This window comes from Oncorhynchus keta, unplaced genomic scaffold, assembly GCF_023373465.1.
Source record: "Oncorhynchus keta strain PuntledgeMale-10-30-2019 unplaced genomic scaffold, Oket_V2 Un_contig_3986_pilon_pilon, whole genome shotgun sequence".
Taxonomy (NCBI): domain Eukaryota; kingdom Metazoa; phylum Chordata; class Actinopteri; order Salmoniformes; family Salmonidae; genus Oncorhynchus; species Oncorhynchus keta.
Window position 1 is genome coordinate 25,452 of NW_026287542.1, and position 12,555 is coordinate 38,006.

General features: G+C 46.9%; 1 pseudogene; it reads right to left on the minus strand.

Moving 5' to 3' along the window:
- The window catches only part of LOC127924389 (ryanodine receptor 2-like), a 140,053-nt pseudogene that overhangs the window by 20,544 nt on the left and 106,954 nt on the right, over positions 1-12,555 (minus strand).

Sequence of the window (12,555 nt, forward strand, 5' to 3'; positions counted from 1 at the left end):
TTCCCCGGTGTCACTAATGTCTGTAGCAGTCACCCACCCCTGTCTGATAGGTGGTGACCGAGGCCTGAGAAGACACTGACCGGGTTAAATATATACAATGAAACGTTTCATTTTCACATGCAGAGTAGAACAGCACCCCTGGAGCCAATGAAGGTTAAGTGCCTTGCTCAAGACAATGCTGACCGATGTTTCACCTTTTCGACCCCAGGGCAGTCTAACCCCTACAACCCTACAGGGCACTCCACCCCCTACCGGGCAGTCTACCCCCCTACAGGGCACTCCACCCCCCTACCGGGCAGTCTACCCCCCTACAGGGCACTCTACCCCCCTACAGGGCACTCCACCCCCCTACCGGGCAGTCTACCCCCCTACCGGGCAGTCTAACCCCTACAACCCTACAGGGCACTCTACCCCCCTACAGGGCACTCCACCCCCCTACCGGGCAGTCTACCCCCCTGCCGGGCAGTCTAACCCCTACAACCCTACAGGGCACTCCACCCCCCTACCGGGCAGTCTACCCCCCTACAGGGCACTCTACCCCCCTACAGGGCACTCTACCCCCCTACCGGGCAGTCTACCCCCCTACAGGGCACTCCACCCCCCTACAGGGCACTCCACCCCCCTACCGGGCAGTCTACCCCCCTACAGGGCACTCCACCCCCCTACAGGGCACTCTACCCCCCTACAGGGCACTCTACCCCCCTACAGGGCAGTCTAACCCCCTACAGGGCAGTCTAACCCCTACAGGGCAGTCTAACCCCCTACCGGGCAGTCTAACCCCCTACAGGGCAGTCTAACCCCTACAGGGCAGTCTAACCCCCTACAGGGCAGTCTAACCCCCTACGGGGCAGTCTAACCCCCTACGGGGCACTCTAACGCCCTACAGGGCAGTCTAACCCCCTACAGGGCAGTCTAACCCCCTACAGGGCAGTCTAACCCCTACAGGGCAGTCTAACCCCCTACAGGGCAGTCTAACCCCCTACAGGGCAGTCTAACCCCCTACAGGGCAGTCTAACCCCCTACAGGGCACTCTACCCCCCTACAGGGCAGTCTACCCCCCTACCGGGCAGTCTAACCCCCTATAGGGCAGTCTAACCCCTACAGGGCAGTCTAACCCCCTACGGGGCAGTCTAAACCCCTACAGGGCACTCTACCCCCCTACAGGGCAGTCTAACCCCTACAGGGCACTCTACCCCCCTACAGGGCAGTCTAACCCCCTACAGGGCAGTCTAACCCCCTACAGGGCAGTCTAACCCCCTACAGGGCAGTCTAACCCCTACAGGGCAGTCTGACTCCCTACAGGGCAGTCTAACCCCCTACAGGGCAGTCTAACCCCCTACAGGGCAGTCTAACCCCTACAGGGCAGTCTACCCCCTACAGGGCAGTCTAACCCCCTACAGGGCAGTCTAACCCCTACAGGGCAGTCTAACCCCCTACAGGGCAGTCTAAACCCCTACAGGGCAGTCTAAACCCCTACAGGGCAGTCTAACCCCCTACAGGGCAGTCTAACCCCCTACAGGGCAGTCTAACCCCCTACAGGGCAGTCTAACCCCCCTACAGGGCAGTCTAACCCCTACAGGGCAGTCTACCCCCCTACCGGGCAGTCTAACCCCCTATAGGGCAGTCTAACCCCTACAGGGCAGTCTAACCCCCTACGGGGCAGTCTAAACCCCTACAGGGCACTCTACCCCCCTACAGGGCAGTCTAACCCCTACAGGGCACTCTACCCCCCTACAGGGCAGTCTGACTCCCTACAGGGCAGTCTAACCCCCTACAGGGCAGTCTAACCCCTACAGGGCAGTCTAACCCCTACAGGGCAGTCTAACCCCCTACAGGGCAGTCTAACCCCCTACAGGGCAGTCTAACCCCCTACAGGGCAGTCTAAACCCCTACAGGGCAGTCTAACCCCCTACAGGGCAGTCTAACCCCTACAGGGCAGTCTAAACCCCTACAGGGCAGTCTAACCCCCTACAGGGCAGTCTAACCCCCTACAGGGCAGTCTAACCCCTACAGGGCAGTCTAACCCCTACAGGGCAGTCTAAACCCCTACAGGGCAGTCTAAACCCCTACAGGGCAGTCTAACCCCCTACAGGGCAGTCTAACCCCCTACAGGGCAGTCTAACCCCCTACAGGGCAGTCTAACCCCCTACAGGGCAGTCTAACCCCCTACAGGGCAGTCTAACCCCCTACAGGGCAGTCTAACCCCCTACAGGGCAGTCTAACCCCTTGCTGCTCTAGAACAGCAGAGATGAAAGATGAAAGTGAAAACCAACTGATGTAATTCTATGATGTATTACATTCTGGTGAGTAAGGGTTTATTTAGTCTTCTAGGGCAACAAGTAATGACCAGGGCCGGCTCTAATCTTTTGGGGGCCCTATGCGAGATTTGCCCCCCCCTCAACAAGTGGGAAAGAAAATGTAATGATCCTCGTCTTGATGGCGGAGAGAAAATTTAACATTTTAAAGTTTATTTCCTGCAATTCCCTCAAAAAAATGTTCAGTTTTAGAGCAAGTTTTACGCAGTTCTAAACCGTTGTGGATGGGTTATTAGTCATTTCAGGAGGTGCGGGTGAACAAACAGCTGACCCGCGCATCATTAGCGTGCACGTGTGACCGTGCGTGCTTGTGTGAGCGCGCACGTGTGTACTCACAGCTCCGTAGGTCCAGCCCAGGTCAATCTTGTTCATCACCCACAGCTCATGGATGTTCTCGGCCAACTTCTCCCTGATCCTCTCCAGGTGAGGAGGCAGAACAACCTGAAACCACAACACATGATACACAGGAAGTCCATGCCATTGGCCACAAGCATTACCCACACAGTGCATGGGGACAGAGGTTGTTGTTCTGGGACCTCACTTAGTTATAACTAGTGTTGATCTGGGCTAAGTACTGAGGCAAGGGAGGCTAGTCAATTGACCTTAACCCCTGTTAGTTGTTGACTAGTTAAAGTAGATCTGGGCTAACTACTGAGGCAAGGGAGGCTAGTCAATTGACCTTAACCCCTGTCAGTTGTTGACTAGTTAAAGTAGATCTGGGCTAACTACTGAGGCAAGGGAGGCTAGTCAATTGACCTTAACTCATGTCAGTTGTTGACTAGTTAAAGTAGATCTGGGCTAACTACTGAGGCAAGGGAGGCTAGTCAATTGACCTTAACCCCTGTTAGTTGTTGACTAGTTAAAGTAGATCTGGGCTAACTACTGAGGCAAGGGAGGCTAGTCAATTGACCTTAACCCCTGTCAGTTGTTGACTAGTTAAAGTAGATCTGGGCTAACTACTGAGGCAAGGGAGGCTAGTCAATTGACCTTAACCCCTGTTAGTTGTTGACTAGTTAAAGTAGATCTGGGCTAATTACTGAGGCAAGGGAGGCTAGTCAATTGACCTTAACCCCTGTCAGTTGTTGACTAGTTAAAGTAGATCTGGGCTAACTACTGAGGCAAGGGAGGCTAGTCAATTGACCTTAACTCATGTCAGTTGTTGACTAGTTAAAGTAGATCTGGGCTAACTACTGAGGCAAGGGAGGCTAGTCAATTGACCTTAACCCCTGTCAGTTGTTGACTAGTTAAAGTAGAGTTGACACCCATCATGACACAGTATAGTAAAGGGTATTCTTTACCCACCTGGCTGGTGTCAACAGGTGTAGGGGTGAAGGCAGCCTGGGACAGGGTGATGGTGGGACCCAGTAGATCCCTGGTCTCACTGTGGTCCTCCTTGTACTCCTGGCTGTGTTCCACTCTCAGCTTCTCCCTGGGTAGCACAGCCTCGAAACACGGAGCGTAGCCCGGCGGGGGCAGGAACTTAAACTCTCCTTGGCGACCACCCAGCAGGAAACGCACTCTGGAGGGAAGAAGAGGAGGAAGGAGAAAAAGAAGGAGAAGAAGGATTAGGAGAAGAAGAAGAAGAAGGAGAAGACGGATTAGGAGAAGAAGAAGAAGAAGAAGAAGAAGAAGGAGGAGAAGGATTAGGAGAAGAAGAAGAAGGAGAAGACGGATTAGAAGAAGAAGAAGAAGAAGAAGAAGAAGAAGAAGGAGAAGAAGGAGAAGAAGAAGGGTTAGGAGAAGGAGAAAAAGGATTAGAAGAAGGATTAGAAGAAGAAGAAGAAGAAGGATTAGGAGAAGAAGAAGAAGAAGAAGGAGGAGAAGGATTAGAAGAAGAAGAAGAAGAAGAAGAAGGATTAGGAAAAGAAGAAGGAGAAGAAGGAGGAGAAGGATTAGAAGAAGAAGAAGAAGAAGAAGGATTAGAAGAAGAAGAAGAAGAAGAAGGATTAGGAAAAGAAGAAGGAGAAGAAGGAGGAGAAGGATTAGAAGAAGAAGAAGAAGAAGGAGAAGACGGATTAGGAGAAGAAGAAGACGGAGGAGGAGGAGAAGAGTTAGGAGAAGAAGAAGGAGAAGAAGACGGATTAGGAGAAGAAGAAGAAGAAGAACGAGGAGAAGGATTAGAAGAAGAAGAAGAAGGAGAAGACGGATTAGGAGAAGAAGAAAAAGGAGAAGAAGAAGAAGAGTTTTTCTACATTGTGTTTTGTTAACCTTTATTAATTCAGGTTTACCTCATTGAGACAAATATACATTTTGCAATAGAGATTGAGATAGTTCAACATACGACACAAGTAGTTCTCTATCCAGCTATTGCATTGTGGTCTTCTTAAACAGAGCTCTACACGCATGACATCATTAGCTGGACAGAGAGACCATTCAGTGAACTGGATCCATAACATCCCACAGTAGACCACCAACCGTCCCATTCCAGAGTACTGACCCTCTGACTGTCTGCTGGGATACACTGGCTATCAGAACATTTGATCTAACAATTTTTGTCCTGCGAGAAATCGGCATGTACGTCGATGCACACAGAAATATAAAGTGGCGTCCGAAATGACTGACACCCTCGATAAAGACGAGCAGAAATGACTGTATAATACTGAGCTGTATTGTATGCACACAAAAACAGGGACATTATATTATTTTATAATAATACAATTGGTAATAGGAAGATGTTCTGTTTAATATGTAATACAAAACACATCTCAAAATGGTCAGGGTCAAAGTTATTGACTCCCCTGTTATTAATACCTTTCAGTACGTGACCTTGTGAGGAAAACAGCACTGAGCCTTTTCATCACGTTTCATGAGTTGGAGAAACATTAGGAGGGATCTTAGACCTCCATACAGAACCCTTACAGATCTTAGACCTCCATACAGAAAGAACCCTTACAGATCTTAGACCAGGCCTCCATACAGAACCCTTACAGATCTAAGATCAGGCCTCCATACAGAACCCTTACAGATCTTAGACCTCCATACAGAACCCTTACAGATCTTAGACCTCCATACAGAACCCTTACAGATCTTAGACCTCCATACAGAACCCTTACAGATCTTAGACCTCCATACAGAACCCTTACAGATCTTAGACCTCCATACAGAACCCTTACAGATCTTAGACCTCCATACAGAACCCTTACAGATCTTAGACCTCCATACAGAACCCTTACAGATCTTAGACCTCCATACAGAACCCTTACAGATCTTAGTCCAGGCCTCCATACAGAACCCTTACAGATCTTGGGCCAGGCCTCCATGCAGAACCCTTACAGATCTTAGACCAGGCCTCCATACAGAACCCTTACATATCTTAGACCTCCATACAGAACCCTTACAGATCTTAGACCTCCATACAGAACCCTTACAGATCTTAGACCAGATCTTAGACCAGGCCTCCATACAGAACCCTTACAGATCTTAGACCAGGCCTCCATACAGAACCCTTACATATCTTAGACCTCCATACAGAACCCTTACAGATCTTAGACCTCCATACAGAACCCTTACAGATCTTAGACCAGGCCTCCATACAGAACCCTTACAGATCTTAGACCAGGCCTCCATACAGAACCCTTACAGATCTTAGACCTCCATACAGAACCCTTACAGATCTTAGACCTCCATACAGAACCCTTACAGATCTTAGACCTCCATACAGAACCCTTACAGATCTTAGACCAGGCCTCCATACAGAACCCTTACAGATCTTAGACCTCCATACAGAACCCTTACAGATCTTAGACCAGGCCTCCATACAGAACCCTTACAGATCTTAGACCAGGCCTCCATACAGAACCCTTACAGATCTTAGACCTCCATACAGAACCCTTACAGATCTTAGACCTCCATACAGAACCCTTACAGATCTTAGACCTCCATACAGAACCCTTACAGATCTAAGACCAGGCCTCCATACATAACCCTTACTGATCTTAGACCTCCATACAGAACCCTTACAGATCTAAGACCAGGCCTCCATACATAACCCTTACAGATCTTAGACCTCCATACAGAACCCTTACAGATCTTAGACCTCCATACAGAACCCTTACAGATCTTAGACCTCCATACAGAACCCTTACAGATCTTAGACCTCCATACAGAACCCTTACAGATCTTAGACCTCCATACAGAACCCTTACAGATCTTAGACCTCCATACAGAACCCTTACAGATCTTAGACCTCCATACAGAACCCTTACAGATCTTAGGCCTCCATACAGAACCCTTACAGATCTTAGACCTCCATACAGAACCCTTACAGATCTTAGACCTCCATACAGAACCCTTACAGATCTTAGACCTCCATACAGAACCCTTACAGATCTTAGACCTCCATACAGAACCCTTACAGATCTTAGACCTCCATACAGAACCCTTACAGATCTTAGACCTCCATACAGAACCCTTACAGATCTTAGTCCAGGCCTCCATACAGAACCCTTACAGATCTTGGGCCAGGCCTCCATGCAGAACCCTTACAGATCTTAGACCAGGCCTCCATACAGAACCCTTACATATCTTAGACCTCCATACAGAACCCTTACAGATCTTAGACCTCCATACAGAACCCTTACAGATCTTAGACCAGGCCTCCATACAGAACCCTTACAGATCTTAGACCAGGCCTCCATACAGAACCCTTACAGATCTTAGACCTCCATACAGAACCCTTACAGATCTTAGACCTCCATACAGAACCCTTACAGATCTTAGACCAGGCCTCCATACAGAACCCTTACAGATCTTAGACCAGGCCTCCATACAGAACCCTTACAGATCTTAGACCTCCATACAGAACCCTTACAGATCTTAGACCTCCATACAGAACCCTTACAGATCTTAGACCTCCATACAGAACCCTTACAGATCTTAGACCAGGCCTCCATACAGAACCCTTACAGATCTTAGACCTCCATACAGAACCCTTACAGATCTTAGACCAGGCCTCCATACAGAACCCTTACAGATCTTAGACCAGGCCTCCATACAGAACCCTTACAGATCTTAGACCTCCATACAGAACCCTTACAGATCTTAGACCTCCATACAGAACCCTTACAGATCTTAGACCTCCATACAGAACCCTTACAGATCTAAGACCAGGCCTCCATACATAACCCTTACTGATCTTAGACCTCCATACAGAACCCTTACAGATCTAAGACCAGGCCTCCATACATAACCCTTACAGATCTTAGACCTCCATACAGAACCCTTACAGATCTTAGACCTCCATACAGAACCCTTACAGATCTTAGACCTCCATACAGAACCCTTACAGATCTTAGACCTCCATACAGAACCCTTACAGATCTTAGACCAGGCCTCCATACAGAACCCTTACATATCTTAGACCTCCATACAGAACCCTTACAGATCTTAGACCTCCATACAGAACCCTTACAGATCTTAGACCAGGCCTCCATACAGAACCCTTACAGATCTTAGACCTCCATACAGAACCCTTACAGATCTTAGACCTCCATACAGAACCCTTACAGATCTTAGACCTCCATACAGAACCCTTACAGATCTTAGACCTCCATACAGAACCCTTACAGATCTTAGACCAGGCCTCCATACAGAACCCTTACAGATCTTAGACCTCCATACAGAACCCTTACAGATCTTAGACCTCCATACAGAACCCTTACAGATCTTAGACCAGACCTCCATACAGAACCCTTACAGATCTTAGACCAGGCCTCCATACAGAACCCTTACAGATCTTAGACCAGGCCTCCATACAGAACCCTTACAGATCTTAGACCTCCATACAGAACCCTTACAGATCTTAGACCTCCATACAGAACCCTTACAGATCTTAGACCTCCATACAGAACCCTTACAGATCTAAGACCAGGCCTCCATACATAACCCTTACTGATCTTAGACCTCCATACAGAACCCTTACAGATCTAAGACCAGGCCTCCATACATAACCCTTACAGATCTTAGACCTCCATACAGAACCCTTACAGATCTTAGACCTCCATACAGAACCCTTACAGATCTTAGACCTCCATACAGAACCCTTACAGATCTTAGACCTCCATACAGAACCCTTACAGATCTTAGACCTCCATACAGAACCCTTACAGATCTTAGACCAGGCCTCCAAACAGAACCCTTACAGATCTTAGACCAGACCTCCATACAGAACCCTTACAGATCTTAGACCAGGCCTCCATACAGAACCCTTACAGATCTTAGACCAGGCCTCCATACAGATCTTAGACCTCCATACAGAACCCTTACAGATCTTAGACCTCCATACAGAACCCTTACAGATCTTAGACCTCCATACAGAACCCTTACAGATCTAAGACCAGGCCTCCATACATAACCCTTACTGATCTTAGACCTCCATACAGAACCCTTACAGATCTAAGACCAGGCCTCCATACATAACCCTTACAGATCTTAGACCTCCATACAGAACCCTTACAGATCTTAGACCTCCATACAGAACCCTTACAGATCTTAGACCTCCATACAGAACCCTTACAGATCTTAGACCTCCATACAGAACCCTTACAGATCTTAGACCTCCATACAGAACCCTTACAGATCTTAGACCAGGCCTCCATACAGTCAATAATTTATTTCTGCTCATCTTTATATAGGGTGTCAATAATTTATTTCTGCTCATCTTTATAAAGGGGGGTCAATAATTTATTTCTGCTCATCTTTATATAGGGTGTCAATAATTTATTTCTGCTCATCTTTATAAAGGGTGTCAATAATTTCTGCTCATCTTTATAAAGGGTGTCAATAATTTATTTCTGCTCATCTTTATATAGGGTGTCAATAATTTATTTCTGCTCATCTTTATAAAGGGTGTCAATAATTTATTTCTGCTCATCTTTATAAAGGGTGTCAATAATTTATTTCTGCTCATCTTTATAAAGGGTGTCAATAATTTATTTCTGCTCATCTTTATATAGGGTGTCAATAATTTATTTCTGCTCATCTTTATATAGGGTGTCAATAATTTATTTCTGCTCATCTTTATATAGGGTGTCAATAATTTATTTCTGCTCATCTTTATATAGGGTGTCAATAATTCATTTCTGCTCATCTTTATATAGGGTGTCAATAATTTAATTCTGCTCATCTTTATAAAGGTTGTCAATAATTTATTTCTGTTCATCTTTATATAGGGTGTCAATAATTTATTTCTGCTCATCTTTATATAGGGTGTCAATAATTTATTTCTGCTCATCTTTATATAGGGTGTCAATAATTCATTTCTGCTCATCTTTATATAGGGTGTCAATAATTCATTTCTGCTCATCTTTATATAGGGTGTCAATCATTTATTTCTGCTCATCTTTATATAGGGTGTCAATAATTTCGGAACCTCTACTGTAGGTCGTATTACGAGGTTCAACCATTTGTTCTAACTCCACCTTGCATACTCTCAGCATAATATACTGAGCGTGGGTGGGCCATGTGAGAGCTACATGTAGGCCGGCTGCTAAAACAAACACTTACGAGAGGTCAAAAGGGTCAGAAGAGACCCAACGATTGATTGATTGATTGATTGATTGATTGATTGATTGATTGATTGGTTGGTTGAGGAGCACTCACTTGACCCCAGCGGAGAAGCTGGCTACAGGGAAGAACAGTCCGTCAGAGTTGAAGTTCTCGAACATCCCCTGGACGGGCTGACCGTTGATACGGAAGGATATACTGGGAGCGCTGAGGTCCAGACAACAGCTGACCACGTCATCCACACGGAGGAGATGTTGATTGGGTGAGCTCACCGTCCTGGCGATGCAGCCTGAGAGAGAGGGGGTAGAGGAGAGGAGAGGAGAGGAGAGAGGGGGTAGAGTAGAGAGAGGGTAGAGGAGAGAGAGGGTAGAGGAGAGAGGAGAGGAGAGGAGAGGAGAGAGGGGGTAGAGTAGAGAGAGGGTAGAGGAGAGGAGAGAGGGGGTAGAGTAGAGGAAAAAGGGGGTAGAGGAGAGAGGGAGGAAGGGCAGAGGAGAGAACATATTTTCTAAACAACACACACACAGACCCAGTGTAACATACAGAGTTGCCTTGGAAACCAACATCATTGTTTTTACTACCCAACGATTCCACTGCATATAAGGACATCAATAAAAGATCTGATCTTTGATGACCCCTGTCAAGAGGCAGGGAGTGTGTGTGTGTGTGTGTGTGTGTGTGTGTGTGTGTGTGTGTGTGTGTGTGTGTGTGTGTGTGTGTGTGTGTGTGTGTGTGTGTGTGTGTGTGTGTGTGTGTGTGTGTGTGTGTGTGTGTGTGTGTGTGTGTGTGTGTGTGTGTGTGTGTGTGTGTGTGTGTGTGTGTGTGTGTGTGTGTGTGTGTGTCTGTGTGTGTGTGTGTGTGTGTGTGTGTGTGTGTGTGTGCGTGCGTGCGTGTGTTGCTACCTTTGCAGTAAAACTGACAGTGACGTGAAACAACCAACAGGCAGCCAAGTGTAGTATTTATATGTCTGAAACAGCCAAGTGTAGTATTTATATGTCTTCATACACTGCAACAGGCAGCCAAGTGTAGTATTTATATGTCTTCATACACTGCAACAGGCAGCCAAGTGTAGTATTTATATGTCTTCATACACTGCAGTCGGCCTGATACAACAACATGAATATTCACCTCCTCAGCCTCTCTTTCAAAAGGGAGCAAACACTCTGCATTATTCCTACAGGATCTCTACGCTCTGGACACCACAGACAGGACTGCAGCACCCGTCTAGACCACAGGGCTCTGTGCCGAAGTGGGGAACAGGAAGTGGGGAACAGGAAGCCATGTGACACACCACCATATTCTCCAACGTGAGATGTTCAGCTCCAAACCCAAGAAACAAAGACATCCTCTCAACCTCCCAACCATCACACAGCATTCTGAGGAACATTACCCCTCACACAGCATTCTGGGGGAACACTACCACATCACACAGCATTCTGGGGGAACATTACCCCCTCACACAGCATTCTGGGGGAACATTACCCCTCACACAGCATTCTGGAGGAACATTACCCCTCACACAGCATTCTGAGGAACATTACCCCCTCACACAGCATTCTGGGGAACACTACCCCATCACACAGCATTCTGAGGAACATTACCCCTCACACAGCATTCTGGGGAACATTACCCCATCACACAGCATTCTGGGGAACATTACCCCATCACACAGCATTCTGAGGAACATTACCCCTCACACAGCATTCTGGGGAACATTACCCCATCACACAGCATTCTGAGGAACATTACCCCTCACACAGCATTCTGGGGGACATTACCCCATCACACAGCATTCTGGGGAACACTACCCCATCACACAGCATTCTGAGGAACATTACCCCTCACACAGCATTCTGGGGAACACTACCACATCACACAGCATTCTGGGGGAACATTACCCCTCACACAGCATTCTGGGGGAACATTACCCCTCACACAGCATTCTGGGTGAACATTACCCCTCACACAGCATTCTGGGGGAACATTACCCCATCACACAGCATTCTGGGGAACATTACCCCTCACACAGCATTCTGGGGGAACATTACCCCATCACACAGCATTCTGGGGAACATTACCCCCTCACACAGCATTCTGGGGGAACATTACCCCTCACACAGCATTCTGGAGGAACATTACCCCTCACACAGCATTCTGGGGAACATTACCCCCTCACACAGCATTCTGGGGGATCATTACCCCTCACACAGCATTCTGGGGGAACATTACCCCTCACACAGCATTATGGGTGAACATTACCCCTCTGTCAACACTCAGTTACACCCTTCTCCCTGTGTCTCACTACCCACACAACTCAAACTAGGTAGCCCACTCACATCACACTAGATCAGAGGACTAGAGTAACTATCTAACCTGAAGTAAATATAATATAGTAACTATCTAACCTGACTACAGGTGAATATAATATAGTAACTATCTAACTATCTAACCTGACTACAGGTGAATATAATATAGTAACTATCTAACCTGACTACAGGTGAATATATTATAGTAACTATCTAACCTGACTACAGGTGAATATAATATAGTAACTATCTAACCTGACTACAGGTGAATATAATATAGTAACTATCTAACCTGACTACAGGTGAATATAATATAGTAACTATCTAACCTGACTACAGGTGAATATAATATAGTAACTATCTAACCTGACTACAGGTGAATATAATATAGTAACTATCTAACCTGACTACAGGTGAATATAATATAGTAACTA